The sequence below is a fragment of the Nomascus leucogenys genome, chromosome 3 (assembly GCF_006542625.1).
Source record: "Nomascus leucogenys isolate Asia chromosome 3, Asia_NLE_v1, whole genome shotgun sequence".
NCBI lineage: Eukaryota > Metazoa > Chordata > Mammalia > Primates > Hylobatidae > Nomascus > Nomascus leucogenys.
The window spans coordinates 14,597,603-14,617,966 of record NC_044383.1 but is presented as its reverse complement, the minus strand read 5'-3'; the positions used below and the strand labels follow the sequence as shown (position 1 = coordinate 14,617,966).

General features: G+C 48.6%; 1 pseudogene; it reads right to left on the bottom strand.

Moving 5' to 3' along the window:
* Positions 1–20,364, bottom strand: part of LOC105739497 — a 36,816-nt pseudogene that overhangs the window by 10,853 nt on the left and 5,599 nt on the right.

The window sequence follows — 20,364 nt, the reverse complement described above, 5'->3', positions numbered from 1 at the left end:
TAATCCAAAATGAGGTCAAAGCCCAGGAAATGTTCTTTATTGTTAATAATGAAAAACTGTTAACAATTTAAATATTCACTAGAGATGAATGACTAAGTAAATTATGGTACATATACTTATAGCTATGACAGAATCTTATGTCATCATTAAAAATATTCATGGGCTGGGCACAGTGGCTCACGCCTGTAATCCCAGCACTTTGGGAAGCCAAGGTGGGAGAATCACAAGGTTAGGAGATCGAGACCATCCTGGCTAACATGGTGAAACCCCATCTCTACTAAAAATACAAAAAATTAGCCGGACATGATGGCGGGCGCCTATAGTCCCAGCTACTCAGGAGGCTGAGGCAGAAGAATGGTGTGAACCTGGGAGGCGGAGGTTGCAGTGAGTGGAGATCGCACCACTGCACTCCAGCCTGGGAGACAGAGCGAGACTCTGTCTCAATAAATAAATAAATAAATAAATAAATAAATAAATAAATAAATTTTATATATATATTTATGAAGATTTTCAATGACATGCAAAAATATACAGTGAAAAAGTAAGAGGCACTGTGGCAGACTGCTGGTGACCTCTCAGTACCCTGTCCCCATTCTCCCCTTCTTCCTTCAGAAGAGAGCCTGATGTTCAGGTGAGCTCAAGAACACCCAGCTAGAAGACTTACCACACTGCCTCCCTTGCAGCTGGGAGACTCATGTGACTGAATTGCCAAGATGTATGAGCCTTATAGGTAAAGGGGTTTAAAGCTGATGGGGGCCAGGCACGGTGGCTTATGCCTGTAATCTAAGCACTTTGGGAGGCTGAGGCAGGTGGATCGCTTGAGGTCAGGAGTTCAAGGCTAGCCTGGCCAACATGGTGAAATCCTGTCTCTACTAAAAATACAAAAATTAGCCGGGCATGGTGGCACACACCTGTAGTCCCAGCTACTTGGAAAGCTGAGGCAGGAGAATCTCTTGAATCCAGGAGGAGGAGGTTGCAATGAGCCGAGATAACGCCACCTTACTCCAGCCTGCGCGACAGAGCGAGACTCCGTCTAAAAAAAAAAAAAAGATGATGAGTTTTGCCTGAGTCCTTGGGTCTGAGTGGGAGGGTGGTTGCTGGGCAGAGTTAGCCAGTGGGTTTTGGTGGCAGAAAGGTAAGGAGATTAAAGGTGATGGCTCCAGGAACAGGCAACTCCCAGCCCTAGGCCCCAGGAGCCCAGCTGAGCTCAAGTACCTGGGAAGGTGTGATGGAAGCTCCTCTGCAGATCAGATTTGGCCCTGGAGGACCTGGAAGCAGAGGGAGATGAGAGCCTGAATGGGCAGCTCCGCCTCCCTGGGGCTTTCCCAACCCCTCCTCTCCAGGCAGTCCCCAGGCTGCCTACAGGAATCTCATCAGTTGCCTTAAATTAGGTGCCATCTCCCAGATAGGCGCAATGCCTACTGTCTTGCCTTCCATATCAAATGCCTTGATCAACCTGTCATTTAATAATCCAAATCACAAGTCTGAGCGGTCTGACATCTTATCCAGGATCAGAGCCCCCTGAAACCTAAAAGAATGTCTGGCTTTTGGTGGGGGACCATATTCATCAACAGTCATGCTGTGTTACTCAGTGCTGTGTTCATGCAATGTTAGTTCCCCCTAAAAGAGGCATGGGAGGGTTGTTATGGCCAAATATATTTGTAAAAGACTCCAGTGGCCAGGCATGGTGGCTCGCGCTTGTAATCCCAGCACTTTGGGTGGGCGGATCACCTGAGGTCGGGAGTTTGAGATCAGCCTGACCAACATGGAGAAACCCCATCTCTACTAAAAATACAAAATTAGCCGTGTGTGGTGGTGCATGCCTGTAATACCAGCTACTCAAGAGGCTGAGGCAGGAGAATTGCTTGAACGCGGGAGGTGGAGGTTGCAGTGAGCCGAGATCGTGCCATTGCACTCCAGCCTGGGCAACAAGAGTGGAAACTCCGTCTCAAAAAAAAAAAAGAAAGACTCCATGTTCTATCTCCACTTAGGAAATTACACTGTACACTAACATAATAAAGGCTATGAAAAGTCCCACAGTAAAGACAACATTCATACTTGAATATTTTCCTGACTTATGTAACCAGGAACCCTTTTTTTCATAGAGCATCTATTAACTTCTTTTAGAACACATCCAATTAGAAATGCTATCCTAGATGCTTGAAAAATATCTTATTTTGTTCCCTAATTAGATAAATTTCGTATCTGTTGGGATCTGAAATTTTTATGTCTGTCATTATTACTACATTTGGAATTACTACTTCATTTCAGAGTAGATTTCCTTCTGACTGAAAAATGCATAGTTTATTCCACAGCAGGGCCAGGGAAGACCTGGAAACATTGCATCACCTTCTTTTCTGATTACATCCTTGTGGCATGGGGAATGTTATTTGCATTTGAACTGTATCTCCTGTTTCAGCTGGAAGTGAAACAAAGTTCCAATCACTAGCTCACTCATTTGTGCACCATACACTTACTAAATCTCTACCACATGACAGGACCATGCTAGCCACTTTACACATAGTATTTCAAGCCCTCACAGTCCTGAAAGGAACTGTTATTATACCCATTGCACAGGAAGGAAACTGAGGTCAGCTAAGACTGAGTTACTAATCCAAGAGCACACAGGGATCAGGGCAGTGGTTGCACGGCTCACACGGCTTCCCTCCAGGGGCCTGCGCTCTCCCTCCCTCTCCGCTGTCACAGGGCTCTCAACTATTGCCTGACCTGCATCTTTGACGCTGCATGGGTTTCAATTTGGTGTCCCTAATTGGAATCAAATATTTCTGACTCTGGAAATAAATACTGTTAAACAGTGGCTTGTGCACAGAATAAATAAGTGTCTGTTGCTAAGGAGACATCGGGAAGATGAAAGAACAGGAGGAGGATTCCAGCCTCTCAGAGGCCCCGGGACTTGGCTCCACCTGAACTAAGGCAGGGGCTGGGCAGGTGAAGAACTGAGCAAAGTACCCAGGGAAAGGGGGCAGCTGCCTTTCCACCCCAGACGATTGCAGACCCATGGGCCAGATGCGTTGTTCAAGAGAAGTTAGGAATCTCTATTTTTTGTGAAATCCATCAAGTTGTAACCACCAGCAACTGTAGCGGGTTGAACAGTATCCTCCAAAAATTCATGTCCACTTGGAAACTCGGAAAGTGGCCTTATTTGGAAATAGAGTCTTTGCTAAACTAATTAAGGATCGAGATGAGATCAATGCATGTACAAGCCAAGGACCCCGAGGATGCCAGCAGCCACCACAAGTCAGGAGAGAGGCATGGGGTGGTCTCTCAGAGCTTCCAGAAGGAACCAACCCTGCTGGAATCAGAAGGAATCCACAACTTCCTTTCAGATTATTGGATGTTTGGCCTCCAGAACTATGAGAGAATACATTTCTGTTGTTTCAAGCCATCTGGCTTATGGTAATTTTTTACAACCCCAGGAAAGTAATAGAGCAATGAACTTTAATTTTTAGTAATACCACTTGAGCCAGCAAAATCAACCTGTGAGGCAGATTAGGACCAGTCATCCTCACCCCGGTTAGAGTCAAAGGACACTCATGCCATGTCATCATTCTCTCATCATTATTTTCTCCAAAAATGATGCTGCTGCCTCCCCAACAACTCTGTGTAGACTAAACCTCTCCTGAGTCCCGGAGCCATATTTCTACATCCCCTGGACATCTTCATTTGCAGGACCTGCAGGCAACTCCAACTTAAGGTATCCAAAATCCAGCTGCCTTCCTTACTGTGTGAAATCGCCACCACTTTGGACCACTGGTGTGCTGGAGCAGGTTGTGCTGGCTCCCAAGAGTCGACTGTGAAATATTCAGGAATTTTCCCTGCTGGTTGCTAAACTGTTGGTCCCTTGAAACCTGCCATGGTGTCAATATTTATGCCACAAAAATTGGCAAACACTACAATCAGGGGCTCCGTTTTTGGGGAAAACCAGTTCACCAGCAAACCACCGGAACTTCCACCCCATCTTCCAGGTGAGAAAGGCCACTTCTATTTTATTTCACACTCTCTCATTATACCTCACACCCAGCCAGCAAATCCCATTAATTCTCTCTCTGCAAAGCATTACCTGTGTCAACTTCTCTCTGCTTTCACTGCCCTGCTCCTCCTAATTCGGGTCTCATCACTCTTGTGTTTGAATTACTACAACGGTTTCATAATTTTCACTCTACCCTCAATTATATTCCTCCAACAGGGAGTTAGATTATACTGGTTCTCTCCTCAAGCATTTTTAGCATCCAAACTTCTTTGCCTGGCAATCAGAGCAATGATAGTTAGGCTTCTTTCCATTGCAACTGGCAAGAACCCAATTCGCCAAGCTGAATCAAAAAGTGAACCTGCTAATTCATAGAAGCCCAAGGGGAGTGAGACTGCAGGTAAAGCTGGATCAGGTCTCTGGCTTGTTCCCCACTACTTGGCTTATCCTCTTTTTGCCTGGTTTCATTCTCTGGTATCATTCTCTCCCTATGGGAGGCAAAATGGCCAGCAGCTGCCCTTGAATCACATCCTCCTAGCTCAGTATAGTGTGACAGAGTAAATTGCCTTCATCTTCCCAATCTTTCAACCCTCCTAAAGTCATGCCTTGTCTATGTGACTTTGCAGTTCCTCTTACTGAGGACATGGAGTCTATTTCCTCATTCCTTGAGTCTGCGTTTGGTCATGTAACTTTCTTTGGCCAATGAGATGTTAGTAAGAGAGCCTTGAAAAAGCACTTGTGTGGGCTGGGCCTGGTGGCTCACGCCTGTAATCCCAATACTTTGGGAGGCCAAGGCGGGCGGATCACGTGGTCAGGAGATCAAGACCATCCTGGCTAACACAGTGAAACCTCGTCTCTATGAAAATACAAAAAATTAGCCAGGCGTAGTTGCGGGCACCTGTGGTCCCAGCTACTCAGGAGGCTGAGGCAGGAGAATGGTGTGGACCCGGGAGGCGGAGCTTGCAGTGAGCCGAGATCGCACCACTGCACTCCAGCCTGGGTGACAGAGCAAGACTCCATCTCAAAAGAAAGAAAGAAAGAGAGAAAGGGAGAAAGAGAGAAAGAAAGAGAGAGAGAGAGAGAGGAAAAGAAAAGAAGAAAAGAAAAGAAAAAAAAGAAAAGAAAAGAAAAAGCACTTGTGCCTTTCCACTTGCTTCATCAGGACATGCTGGGCTAGCGCAATGAGGATGGTGCATGTGGGGCTGCACTGAGCTATTCCAGCCAAACCAGCCACAGCCAGCGCAGATCAGCAGACATGCAGCCAATGTTGAGCCATGTGAGTGAGCCCAGCCAAGCCCCACCAAGCCACACAGACTTGGGAGCTAAATAAATGTTCATTGTTGTATGTCACTGAGGTTCTGCGGTTGCTCATTACACAGCATTATTGTGGCAGCAAATAACTGATACATTTCGTGAAGTCATTGGAAAGAGAATTTCTCTCCTTGCCTACATAGCAATCTCAGGAAGCACCGACTAGCTCTGCGTGCACCCCATGCCCAGACGCTGAACAAGAGGATCACAAGGTTTGGTTGAACATGCTGGGTCCCAGGAGTGTGGGTCACCATGATTGACAACCTCATAAGAACTGTATGAGGCTGGGCACAGTGGCTCACATCGATAATCCCAGCACTTTGGGAGGCCAAGGCGGTCAGATCACCTAAGGTCAGGAGTTCAAGACCAGCCTGGCCAACATGGTGAAACCCCATCTTTACTAAAAATACAAAAAATAGCCAGGCGTGGTGGTGGGCGCCTATAATCCCAGCTGCTCGGGGGGCTGAGGCAGGAGAATCACTTGAACCCGGGAGGCAGTGAGCCGAGATCACACCACTGCACTCCAACCTTCTCTCTTATCTGCCTCTCTGCCTTATCCCTGGATCTCCCTCCATAAGCATCTTGGATTCCCTCATTCTAACTACTTGTCATTTCCCAAACCTGCCACCTGCTTTTGTATCTGTTTACCTTTGCTCAACTGCTCCTCCCAGCTGGAAGGCCTTCCCCCTCCCTCCCTCTGCAAATCCAGCTCTAATCCTTCCTTGAGGAAGGACTCCAGTCCCAAAGAGAGAGAAGACAAGGGGTTAGCAGAGAACACAGAGCCAAACCAGCAGCCAAAGAACAGGGCCCAGGGCACAGGGCAAGGCTGTGCAAGGGGTCACTGTAGTCCATGCCGGAATCTAGGACCTGGAACTGGAGCAGTGACAAGAGCTAAGACCTGAGGGCAAGTCCAAGGACTCGCAGCCCCCTGCCAGGATCAGCTCAGGGGTGGGGCAGAGGCTGCAGGGGTGCAGACAAGCCAAGACAGAGAAGGCAGGAGTGACAGGGGTGGCAGCTGGCAAGGAGAGGCACTCCTGGCATCGAGCTCACATTGGATAAAGGCTTGGAGGCAGGATCAGAATCTGAGGGATTTAAAGCAATAGAGAAATAATGAGGACACAACTTTTCAAGCCCTTAGGGCATGCCAGGTACTGGGTTAAGAAATAAATTACATTATCTCTGTAATTCTCACAACCACTTTATGAGGCAAAATACAACCAACATCCACATTATACAGGGGAGGAAACTGAGGCACAAAGAGGTGGCATGGCTCCCCAGGGCCACTCAACTGAAATGCAAGTCCAGGCCTCCTCAACTCCAGAGCCCATTCTTTTTTTTTTTTTTTTTTTTTTTTCCACCCAGGCTGGAGTGCAGTGGCGTGATCTCGGCTCACTGCAACCTCCGCCTCCCAGGTTCGAGTGATTCTCCTGTCTCAGCCTCCCAAGTAACTGGAATTACAGGCATGTGCCACCACGCCCAGCTAATTTTTGTATTTTTAGTAGAGATTGGTTTTTGCCATGTTGGCCAGGCTGGTCTGGAACTCCTGACCTCAGGTGATCTGCCCGCCTCAGCCTCCCAAAGTGCTGGGATTACAGGCGTGAGCCACCATGCCAGGCCCAGAGTCCATTCTTAATCATTCTGCTTTCTTGCTCAGGATGGGGTTGAACTTCCCCACTTCTCTGATTTTCTGATTTTAACTGAAAGGAAGCTTCTGCTATGTCCAACTCCAGACAGGCCAACATGTCAGCCTCCAGGCAGCTTTTCTAATGTTAGCTAATCTGATTAAATTCACAGACACCTCAAAGGTCAGCTGAGAATCCCCCTCCTCCAAGAAGACATCCCAGACTCCCCAGATGAAATTCATCTCTTCTTGCTTTCCATTCCCATAGCATTTTGTCTCTGCCTCTGCTCGGCCCTTGGCTCTGTCTGCTGGTTTTAAGACAACATCTGTGCACAACTCTCCCAACTGGCAAAGCCATCCTTGAGGACTGACCATCCTTTGGGTCCCCCAAGACACTTGACCCACGGCCCTGAATGCTAAATTCCCATATGTTGAATTGAATGTGTGTCTCAGTATTTACCTAGCTCCATCAACCTGAATCCAATAAAGTTGTCTAATGAATGCATCTTCTTCTAATTACCAGATTTCTGTGAGTTGTGTTGCAGTAGAGATTACAATAGTAAGGTTGCCCTCAGCCAGGGTCAAAGTTCACAGAACCCCACCTTTTTGGCTCTGGATTGAACATCACACCACACAGATAAGCCTCAGGCCTTTCCTCTGGCCCACTGCCCAAAAGAACTGGGGATGGGGAGTTCTTTCCCTAGAAGGAGGTCCAAACCCTCTTTCAGTGGGGAAAAAAAAAAAAACAAAAACCAGAAACAAAAGCTTTCCCCCATGCAGTGGACATGCCAAGTGGGTGTTTGGCCATTTCCAAGTGAGCAACTTTTTTGAATTTGATTTTGTGGGTGCTTTCAGCAAATTAGAGCCACAGTTACACTGTGACTTAACAGGATTAGTCATGCACACACATCCTGTGCACACACTTCAGTCCCCTATTAAAGGAAGCACAAGCCAGAGGCTGGCGGGAGAGGTTAGAGAATTACCTCCCATCTCCTCAGACCCTTCAGGCACAGTGCGGCAGAGGAAATACAGGGCTCGGGCACATCAGAATTCCAGATAATCAATGGCTAACTTCAAGTATAAGTATATCCCATGTAAAATTTGGCACATACTTACACTAAAAAATATTCAAATTTAATCGGGCATCCTGTATTTTGCATTTGATAAATTTAGTCATGCTACTCAGGCAGGATCTTAAATGCTGAAGTCCAGGACCCCTGAGCTGCTTCCAGGGAAAGTCCTCATCGATGACAGAAGCAAGATGAGAGAAACCATAATATGGGAATCATCCGAGCTATATGGAACTCACAGATGAATGTCCAAGCACATGGCATAAAAAGCCTGATCAGGTGCTCAATGCAATTTACACAAAACACTTTTCAAGGGTATAATAGCTTAAAGCCCATTAGCATCCTTAAATTAATTCTTCACTTGGCATAATAACACATCCTCTCTCCCCTGCTTGTTTTTCCCAGGGGAAATATTTGATCACTTCCGTCAGTCACCTGCTTGAATGCCCCATATACCAACTGTGTGACAGTTATTGATTTTTGATGAATGATACAGCTCTCTCTTCTGGGCTATGACTGCTTTGTTTTCAAACCTTACTTAATTGTGCGATGATTTTGGGGTTTTTTTTTTCCCTTTCCAGAGAAATAAATGCAAAGTGTTTATTCTCCAAAGGCCGTAAACAGAGCTTGCGGGTCTGGTTTCTATGACAACCCCACTTGATACAGCAAACCTAGATTATCTCTAATGACAGACATGAAGTTTAAATTGCACATTCTGAACAAACAGTGCTCTGCTGACCTTTTATTGAAAAATGGAATACAGGGTGATTAGCATAATGTGTTATATAAAAAGGAAAAACGTGTATTCGTGGGCATTATGCACCAGCGATTAGCTGCACTGCTAGTCTTTAACAAACTGCTTGCCGGGATGGAGAGCTTGGGAAATTAAGATTTGCCATCTATCATTTTCAAATTCAGTAAAATCTGCAGCAGTAATTGCACTAAACAGTTTTCAAATAACACATGCTGCTGTTTCTCTTACTCAATTGAGTCTTTTAGCAGGGGAGCAAAGAAAGAGAGGAAAATTTTACCCATTGTACAAAAAATAATAATCGTTGGCTCCAATAGCTACTCTGAAACAATCTCTGCTTCTTAATCCCCTAATGCAATTCCTGGAGGAAGCCTAGGGCCTAGCGTAGCCTGGCAGCTACCTCCTGGGAACTTCTCATTAGCAGTGTGGTGCAGTGGGGGTCCTGGTTGGTTAACCAGAGGTGGGGGCTAAGCGTGGTCCACCCACAGGTTAACTGGGCCCACTCTTAGCAACCACAAAATGAAGAGTTGGAGAGTTTGGGCTCTGAAGTAAATGACCTGGTTCAAATCCTAGCTTTTCCTCTAGCCTCCTTATGGGCAAATTACCTAGCCCCTCCAAGACCCAGGTCCCTAGTCTACACTATGGGAATGAGAGTAATAGGTCCCACTTCATGGGATCATTGCAAAGATGGAAGGAAGCAATACCGACGAGCGGGCAGGGCCAGCCCCCCATGACCATTAGCCACTCATTGCTCAGAGTTCAAGTTCTGTCTTCTATTTCCATGACAGTGTGTTCATATCAGGACTTCACCAACTGGTACTTTTGAGCACTAATGAGGTAATATGGAATGATGGAAAAGAGCATTTGCTTATTCCTTCAAGACATTTACTGAGCACTGGCTCTGCGGGAATGCAACCCTGAATAGGACAAGGTCAGTCGGGAGCCACCACCAATGCTCTTAGCTGTGTTACTTTGCACATGTCATTTCATCTCTATGAAGAAATAATATTTACCATTTGATTCTCAATAACAACCCTGGGTGAAGGAGGTCATTTTACACATGGGAAAACTGAGGCTTGGAGTCACGAAGAGGTGGCTGAGTGGGGTGCACTGGAGTTTGTCATGGTACCTTTGAGAGGTCAGAATGCCTTGTCACAGATGCTGGCACTTGACCCCCAGCCTAACAGGGCAGGTCATAGAGTGGCCCAAGTGTCCTCGGCTGCCCTGCAGGTGGGGATGGTCTCAGTGTCCAGACACCACCCTCAGGGTCTCGGCCTCGCCTTGAACCTCTGTCCTGGGTGCTCCCAGACATTCTTGTGTCTCCCATGGGCTTAGGCACAATCTGTCACCTTTCTCCACTCTGGCCCCCTCACTGCAGCCCACAAGCCACTCGGGTGACAGGCTTCACCTGCCCCTTGTGACAGTGCTCAAGACGTCAGCTCTCAATGTGCCCAGCGCACAGAACCTGCCAGGCACCGGCCAGCCCTTGCTCTCTTGGCCCCTCTGTATCCAGGCTCCGGTGGCATAGGGGCCCTCTCAGTCGGGGTCACACATGGTCCCCCCCCCAAAGCGGATGCCTAAGCCTTAAATCTCAAAGTGTTTCACCAAAGCAGCTACCTCTGTTTCCTCCTTCTAGAAGGGCTCAAAACCAGTTGTTCCATCCAAAGGCTGGGGGAGACAGCATAATCCCTCCCCAGTGTGCGTCTCTGCCCCAGGCACACCTCAGAAGAAGCCTTGTTTCTCTTCCTTCCACCAAACAGAAAATATCCTCCATGCATAATTTTTTTTAATTTCCTACCTCAAAGCCAAATGTCCCTTGAGCTGCAGGGCTATGTGGCTGCGCTACTGTTATCCCCATTTCTCAGAGGAGATGTGAGGCTCAGGAGGTCACGTGGCTTGCTCGAGGTCACACTAGACTAATAAAGGGTACAGCCAAGGCCTGAACTTACCTGAGCTGACCCCAAACCCAAATCCAGTGTTCTCTTCTCAGCCTGTCCTTCGATGCTGATATGAACTAAAGTGACTGAATTCCATCAGAGGTTTGAATCGCACAAACCTCCAATTTTTCAGGGTCATCAACCACAGTTATTGTAACAGGCTGTGCTTCTTCTAAAAGCACAGAGTCTTACTCAGCCTGACAATTGCTTATCCTCAGAACACAACTGCAAACAAGACCTAAATCTGCAAATTGTATCACTTCCAGAGCAGCCGCAGGTCAGCGGATGACCTGACAAACAGGCTGTCACAAATGGCTTCCAAGTTGGGCCAGGGCTAGTGTCATGGGCCCTGATCTTTGTCCCTTAACTGTGAGCCCTCCACTGGGGTCACCTGAAGTACCCCCGCCCACACCATCCCTTCATTTCAATAGAGACATCCATCTCCTCCCAGCAAGTGAGAGGCCACCAGCTGCCCTCCTAGGTAACTCCATTATTCCCAGCTCCTTGAGCAAACCCTCTTCATCACTGAGAAAACACAAACTTTTGCTAGGAAGTTGGGGTGAGACCACATCTGGTTTTGGGTCAGGTTTTCCAATTAGTAGCCAGATGTGCACAGCTCAAGCCCCAACCAGCTGCATTTGAAACACACCAGCTCTGTTAAAAGGCAGACAGTGCAGCCCATTCTCCCCACCATGGGAGAAGGATAGAGCTGAGATTCAGAGCCCCTCATTGCCAAGAAGCCACAGCCAGCCTTCCTGGAAAGTGACAGAGAACACAGGATAGTGTCTGCTCCAACATCTGGTGGCAGATGTAAGTGGAGCCCTGTTCCTGAGAAGAGCAAGAACGGGGGAGGGGAGAGAGAATGTTGGCTGCTCCCTTCCTAGGGAGGACAAAACTCATCCACATCCCAGCATTCCAAATAGAGTATGGACAGAGAAAAACACAGAGAAATCTGGCAGGTGCCCCTGAACCAGGTGAGCCCCTGGTTAACATCACTAGTGATAAGGCATGTTGATATCTCATACCCCTGTGATACGATGAGCTGAAGACACTTCCCCTCTGTGAGCTTCTTCCCCAAATCCAATCCTCAGTCTACATATCAGAAAACATCAGCTGGGCACGGTGGCTCATGCCTGTAATCCTAGCACTTTGGGAGGCCAAGGCAGGTGGATCATGAGGTCAAGAGATGGAGACCATCCTGGACAACATGGTGAAACCCCATCTCTACTAAAAATACAAAAATTAGCTGGGTGTGGTGGCACGCACCTGTAGTCCCAACTACTCAGGAGGCTGAGGCAGGAGAATCGCTTGAACCCTGGAGGCAGAGGTTGCAGTGAGCCAAGATCACGCCACTGCACTCCAGCCTGGCAACAAGGCCATCTCAAAAAAAAAAGAAAAAGAAAACATTAGGTCAACTCAAATTGAGAAACATTCTATTCAACACCTGACTGTTCCTCTTCAGAATTATCCAGGTAATGAAAGGCAAGGAAAGATGGAGAAACTATCACAGACCAGAGGAAACTAAGAAACAAGGGCCAGATGTTGTGGCTCACACCTGTAATCCCAACACGTTGGGAGGCTGAGATGGAAGAATTGCTTGAGGCCAGGAGGTTGAGGCCGCAGTGAGCCAAGATGGCACCACTGCACTCCCAGCATCTAAAAAAAGAAAGAAAGAAAGAAAGAAAGAAAGAAAGAAAGAAAGAAAGAAAGAAAGAAAGAAAGAAAGGGAAAGAAAGAAAAGAGAAAGAAAGGAAGGAAGGAAAGAAGCTAAGGAGACATGACAACTAAAAACAATGTGCAATCCTAGATTAGCAGATTAGCTCCTGGAACAGAAATGGACATTAGTGGGGAAAACTAGAGAAATCTGCATCAAGTCTGTAGTCAGTTAATAGTAATGATATACCGATGATCACTTCTGAGTTTTGATTAATGCAGCGTACTATGTAAGATGGTAACATGAGACTGGGTGCGGGTGAATAGGAACTCTCTGCATAATCTTTGAAACTCTTGGGTAAATCTAAAATTATTTCAAAATTAAAAGTTGTAAAACAAACCCCAAAACAAAGCGAACCCTTTTTTTCCCCCTTAATTTTTAAAAACGCCTTGCTTTCTCATAACAGAGCATCAGGGCAGGCATCTAACAACCTGGGCCCCACAAGAAAGCCTTCTGCACCTTTCCCTCCCCTCTTCCTGTGGCTTGTGCCTTCCTATCTCGATTGTCCTATGCTCCTTTGGCACTTGTCAATCCAACCTGCCCATCCTCATCAGCTGCTTTCACCTCCCATGCCCTCTTCCACAGGCGACAAAGCCCATCTTTCAGGAAGAGACAATGCCCCCTTCTCAGACTCCAGGGTTCAGTTCTTAGGAGCTGATCCCATCCCCCATGGTGGGCAGGTCCAGGACCTCACTTGGCCAGTCAGCCCACTACCTCTGCAGCCTGGCCTTTGGGATTGGTTCAGAGATGGGTCCTTTACTCAGGACTTTGAGAGTGAGGACTGGAACTTGTGCTAAAATTACCGGAAAAGAGGCATAGTCTTTCTGTTGGGGTTGCTAAGCAGGTGGAATATAAACCTGGGGCTGGGGTATGGGGTACCAGGTGGAGAACAACCCCTCTGCCTGAGAGTGAAGCCAGCCACAAGGAAAGCAGAGCTGGGTGATGGCAAGAGATGCAATGACTTTGCTTGAGCCCCTAGGATCCAGCTGTGCCTCAAGCTGGCACCCTCATCAGAACTTTCCCGTTACATAAGCCAGTATTTCCCTTTTGGGTTTAAACCAAAAATCCAGTTGAGTTTCTGTTGCTCACAACCTCCAATGTTGAGCCTTCCCTGGTGGCAAACGGTGAGTCTCTCCTCCCTTCTTCACCAGCTCCCACTCCTTTCTTCCCCAGACCCTGGGACCGACTCTGCCTGAAGCAGGAGGGAGGAACAGGCTCCAGTCAGCCTCCTGGGGTCTGACCCCAAGATAAGGCTGTGAGTGCCAGGAGTTTATTTGGGAGCTACTCCCAGGAAGCGCAGCTGAGGCAAGGAGCAGGTTATCGCCCGGCAAGAGGGGCCCAAGCCTGCTGGGGACCTCCAGGAGATGGCACAGACCACTCCTCAGTTACCCGCCTGAAGGGAAGAAACCTGGGGGTAAGGGCACATGGTGGGGGTGGAGGGTTATACACCAAATTTCATCCACCCTGGGTTGAGGGCTGCTCCTGGAGGCATTGTTCATCTGTTAATGTCTCAGAGCACATGCCCAACAGAGCAGCAGGTGCTTCCAAGAAGGACTCACCTGCGTACAATGGAAAGGTGAGTGCACAGGTGAGATGGCCAGGGACCAACAGCTGCTGCGACACCTGTGGACCGTATCAAGGACCCTGGGCTCCTGGTTCCCTGCTTGGCTCTCTAGCCTCTGGGGAGTCCCTCTGGTTCCCCTCCCCAATTCCCAGGCCTGTGCTCTGCCTTCTCATCAACACCCTGGATCTCCTGTGACAGTCACCTGGGACGATGCCCTGTGGATATGGCACACACTGTTCATATGGACTCCCTGTTCCAGCAGCTCAGGCCCCACCCCAGCTGGAAACTCCAGTTCCAGGGTGGCACATCCAGGTGTCAGTGGAAAAGGCATCTGACAGCAGCGTGGTGACTTCCTCTGAAGCCCTACTGCTCATACCCATCTGAAGCCACACAGCACAGAGCATAAAAACCAGGATGGCGCAGGCACACAGACCCTGGGGTTAAACCCCAGCTCACCCCGACTTGCTGGGCCATTTAACCTGGGAGAATGATAGACCCCAGTGCTCAGGACTGCAGTAAGGTTCCATCAGATGGTGTCTGTAATGCAGTCAGCATGTGTTAGACACTCACTGGACACAGTGGCATCACTGCCAGGTCTTGGAAAGTAGAGAAAGCCCCTGGGATGATTACAGTAACTCCCAACCCAGAGCCACCTGCTATGGATGGGTTTTTGTTATGGTTCAAATTATGTCTCCCAAAAAGATACATCTTAACCTCCACTATCTTGAAATATGATCTTATTTGAAAATAAGGACGTTGCAGATGGAATGAGGTTAAGACGAGGTCACACTGGAGTAGGGTGGGCCCCTAATCCAATATGACTGGTGTCTTTATAAGAAGAGGAGAAGACACACAAAGACAGACAGACACACAGAGACAAGACAGTCCGGTGAAGACACAGGCAGAGATTGTGTGACGCCTCCACACACCAAGGAACACTCAGGACTGCCCACAGCCGCCAGAAGCTGGAAAAGCAGGAAGGATCCTCCCCTGCAGGGTTCGGAGGGGTCACGGCCCTGCGGACACCTTGATTTTGGACCTGTAGCCCTTGGAACTGTGAGGCAATCAAGTTCTGCTGTTTTAAGCCACCCAGTTTGGAGTACTTGGTTGGTATTAGCTCTAGGACACTAAGACAGATTTTCACTGATTTCTTTTCAGGTTTCAAAGGGTAGATTTAACCATTTGAACGGAAACCACGTGCCAGCCACTTTTATGGGGGATTTCCCAAAGTGTGTTCTGCAACTGCAGGATGTTGACGGTTGTTGATGGTTGACCTGGAAAAATATGTGAAAAGGGGTTCTGTGGTCGACACGATTTGGATGTGAGCCCCCACCCAAATCTCATGTCGAATTATAATCCCCAGTGTTGGAGGTGGGGCCTGGTGGGAGGTGACTGGATCACGGGAGTGGATTTTTTTTTTTTTTTTTTTTTGAGATGGAGTCTCACTCTGTCACCCAGGCTGGAGTGCAGTGGCGTGATCTCGGCTCACTGCTAGCTCCGCCTACCGGGTTCATGCCATTCTCCTGCCTCAGCCTCTCCGAGTAGCTGGGACTACAGGCACCCACCACCACGCCCGGCTAATTTTTTGTATTTTTAGTAGAGACGGGGTTTCACCATGGTCTCGATCTCCTGACCTCGTGATCCGCCCGCCTCGGCCTCCCAAAGTGCTGGGATTACAAGCGTGAGCCACCGCGCCCGGCAAGGATTTCTTATGAATGGTTTAGCACCATCCCCTCAGTGCAGTTCTCGTGATGGTGAGTTCTTACAAGATCTGATTGTTTAAAGGGGTGCATGACCTCCCCTCTCTCTTTCTCTTGCTTTTGCTCCCGCCACGTAAGACGCCTGCTCCCATTGTGTCTTTTGCCGTGGGTAAAAGCTCCCTGAGGCCTCCCCAGAAGCAGATGCCGCCACACTTCCTATACATGCCTGCAGAATCATGAGCCAATTTAACCTCTTTTCTCGGCGGGGCGCGGTGGCTCACGCTTGATATCCCAGCACTTTGGGAGGCTGAGGCGGGTGGATCACCTGAGGTCAGGAGTTCAAGACCAGCCTGGCCAACATGGCAAAACATCGTCTCTACTAAAAATACTAAAATTAGCCGGACATGGTGGTGCACACCTGTAATCCCAGCTACTTGAGAGGCTGAGGGGCAAGAATCGCTTGAACCCAGGAGGTGGAGGTTGCAGTTAGCTGAGATCACGCCACTGCACTCCAGTCTGAGAGACACAGTGAGACTCCTTCTCAGGAAAAAAAAAAAAAAAAAAAGAAAAACTCTTTTCTTATAAATGACCTAGTCTCAGGTATGTATTTGTAGCAATTCAAGAACAGACTAATACAGTGGTCAAGTAATCAGGGAACAGTTAAACAGTTTCTTGCAGGACTTCTCAGGGCCTTGAACATGCTAGTGTGCCTTGTGAATACCCATGAGAGGATACAGGAGTGGTTGTCCTACTTTTATTTTTTTGTTTTTTTAGTTTTGATTTTTTATTTCGTCCTAAATGTACGTAACCACAGAAGCCTCTTCTCAGAGCCTCTGGTGGGATTTGCCCCTGCAGAGTGGAGCTGGGAAAATCCAGCAAGAGCAAGTCCAGTGGTAACGGAGGAAAAGGCCCCGTGTTCAGGGAGTCTAGAGTTCCCCACGTGGAAGATGCATTTGCCTCCCTGTGGGATAATCTCAGGGCCACTTTAGGTTCATGGGGCTGCAAGCTGGTGCTTTACAGATCTGCAGCAAGAGTGTGACTTCCAGTCCTGTGTTGCACTGAATTCCAGGGACTGCGTGTGTCCCCGTTCCCCTCCCCAGCCACCCCCCGCCACCCTCCATACACATAGTTGGCATTTAACCTTGCCAAATATCTTTGGTATGGCAATAGAATGATCTGGCTCCTAAAGAAAGAAGTCAGATTTCAAAATGCTGAGTCATTCACCACGAGAGCAGTGCCTGAGGAGAAGTAGGTCAGCCCGGGCCGAGCCTCCCCACCCCTCCTTGGCATAAAAAGCACCCAGCACAGTAACGGCAGCTCACACATGGCCGGGGCTGTTCTACAGGCTCTACCTGTATCCACTCTTTTAAGCCTCACAACAATGCTACAAGGGGGAACTGTGAGTCTCCTGAAATTCCAAATAGGAAACTGAGGCACAAGGAAGGGAGGGGGGATGGAGCCCCAGCAACCCGGCCACATCGCTAACCAGAAACAAAGGGTGGATCATCCCAGACACTGCAGCAGAAGACACGAGTTAACCAGACACTCATTCCCCAAACACAGGAGCAGACCCTACCCTTGAGAAGCTTGCACTGATGGAGACGGACAAGCAGCACCCCTGCGGCAACAGCAGTTGGCAACAACCTGCTAAGAGGAGGCCCGATGCCATGGGAGTGCCAGTAGGGGTACCCTGCCTGGACTTTGGAGGTGGTGGTACTCAGGGAGAGCTTCCTGGAGGAGGCAGTCTCTAGGCCAGGATTTCTGAGAACAAGTGGGAGTTAGCCAGGTGAACTAACTTTAACATGCTAGTGTGCCTTGTGAATACCCATGAGAGGATACAGGAGTGGTTGTTTCAGCCCAAGGATGCACTTGTGCAGAAACTTAGAAGCCAGGAGACAGCAAGGGCCTTTTCGGGAACTTGGGGAGGAACAGAGCAAGAAGCCAAAGCCAGCTGCCATCAAGGAAGCTCTCTGACCCACAGCCAAGCTGTAAGTTGGAAAGTCTGGATTTGAATCCTGACTCCATTTATTCCTAGCTGAGTGACCTTGGGCTGTTAAACAACCTCTCTGGGCCTCAGCTTCCATATCTGGAAAATGCAGAAAGGAACAGTGCCTTCCACACAGGGCTGTTGTGTGGGTGAAGGGATCTGATGTGTATCAAGCACTTGGCTATGCACAAGGAAGCACTGGGTAGGAGTCAGCCCAAGCCCTCCAGCAATTCAGCAAGAGTTACACAAAGTGACATTCAGCCCTGCAGAGCAGGTCCATCTAAGTACAAAGGCAGGCTTGGGGCTTCCAGGAAAGGGGAGAAGCAGCCGGTGAGACCACAGGAACATCCGCCCTCCCAGCCCTGGCCCCAGGCCTCCGGGTTGCCTCCTCCTTCCCAAGGTAAGGCCCTGCCAAGAAATTCCACTGAAATTCCAAGAAAGTTCACTTTGAGTTTCGCCCAGTCTCTAAATGGAAACACGCATGCACGTGTGCACACACACATGTGCACACACACACAGAGCACGAGGGGAAACCTAGAGCATCTTTATTTTATCCCCACCATGAAGCAGACTAGTTTGGAAAAGTACCCCACCTGCCTCTTCTTGGGGCCGGGTGTGGTCCTGAGCAAGATGGCAGGAGGTGGACGTGAAACCCATCTCTTCCCCAGCCGTGGGGACATCATTTCTTATTGGGAGTTGGCAGAAGGACCTGTGGCAAGGGGCATCCTCTCTCCAAGCCTTGGGGATCTGAAAGCGATGCAGGTGATTCCACCCGTAAAAACCATCCTGGCAGATCCCCAAGCTGGGCCACCTGCACCTGCAGCATTTCTCACGAGGCCTCCCCATGAAGATTCATGGAAAACTTGGTAGGGCACTTTTCAGGTAGACATTTGATTATCCTAAGCAGGTGCACCCCTTTAAAAAGGGATCTGGAGCCAATTACCCCCACCCTGAGTGAGAAGTGCACCTGATGGGGGAACTTACCACCCGTGGCCTCAGGTTGTTAAGCAACAGCTCCAGCCCCTTGATCTTGGTGTGCCCTCAGCTCTCCAGACTGGTAGCTTTCAGGTCAGCAGCAGCCATGGGGAGGAAGTGTGCCTTATTCTGGTTTAGAAAACACTCTGGTGCTTCAGCTTCTGAGCACCTATCCTTTAAAATGCCCCCTGGTTACAATAAATTGTACAGAAGAAATGTTGTACTTTGCAAAAGAATTTTTTAATCTCATTTATTTAAAAAAATAAAATGACTCACTGACTCATGAATGCCACCAACCCCCCTTAGTAACACCAGGATTTGGAATTGTGCCTCACCTGTCAGAAGAGGAGAGGGGATGCTGAGGAGAAAGGTGAGAAATGTCCACTGAGGTTCCTGAAGCCTGGACCCCCAAGCACCCCCTCACTCTGACCTCTGACCCCCCAACATGGGCTGTTCCTGTCCCATTCCGCTCTGAAAGAGTTCACTGAACACCTGCCTCATTCACCGCCCTACACCTTGCCTCTGCTTGGCCTTGAGGGACCCTAAGACAAGTCCCCTCCCATCTGCCTCATGGCCCCGACCTGACACCCTGCCCCTCCTCTAATCCATCACTGAGATTCATTCCTACAAAGCGCAAGGACACTCACCACCACAATGCCTGCCCTCACACTGGCATTCAAGGGCATCTGCTCCAGGGGCCCAACAGGATCACTGGCGAGTGGAAGGTGACAGACAGGAAGCCACACCCGGTTCTCAGGTCCTGTAGGGCTCTCAGGAGCCTGTGAATGGAGGGCAGGGGAGTAGTTCCAACAAACTGAAAAAGCCCACTGTACAAAACAAAAAGAGTACTTACTGGAAGTTTCCATTTATATAAAAGTCTAGAAAACGCAAATTAATCTAACAGTTGCCTGGGGTGGGAGGTGGGGCAGTAGTGAGCACAGGGGCATGGGGAACCTCTTGGGGGGCTGATCTGTTCATTATCTGGACAGCAGTGACAGTTGCATGGTTGTGTACATGTGCCAAAACTCAAATTACACACTTTATGTGCAGTTTATTGAAGTCTATCACACCCCAGTAAAGCTGTTTAAAAACTGATCATGTGGAAGGCAGGTGTGGCTGGAGCTCACAGAAGGGAGGGGATAGTCAGAGATGAGGCCGGAAGAACAGGAGGGACCAGCTCAGTGTGCTTTAGAGACCCCTGGGGCTAGGCTTATGAGCAGTGTTGCAGTTTTCTAGTGATGCAGTAAGACAGGGACCACAAACCATGTGGCTTAAGCGACAGAAATTCATTGTCTCCATTCAGGAGATGAGAAATCCAAAAGCAGAGTGTCATAGTGTCAGAGGCATTTGAACCAGCGTAACTCCATCTTGAATAGGAGCTGGGTAAAATATGGCTGAGACCTGCTGGGCTGCATTCCCAGGAGGTATGGCATTCTAAGTCACAGAAAGAAATAGAAGGTCAGCCCAAGAAACAGGTCATAAAGACCTTGCTGATAAAACAGGTTGCAGTAAAGAAGCCGGCCAAAACCCACCCAAACCTAGACGGCCACGAGAGGATGACCTCTGGTCGTTCTTGCTGTACTCCCACCAGCGCCATGACAGTTTACGAATGCCATGGCAACATCAGAAAGTTACCGTATATGGTCTAAAAATGGGAGGCCTGAATAATCTACCCCTTGTTCAGCATATCACCAAGAAATAACCATAAAAATAGGCAACCAGCAGCCCTTGAGGCTACTCTGTCTA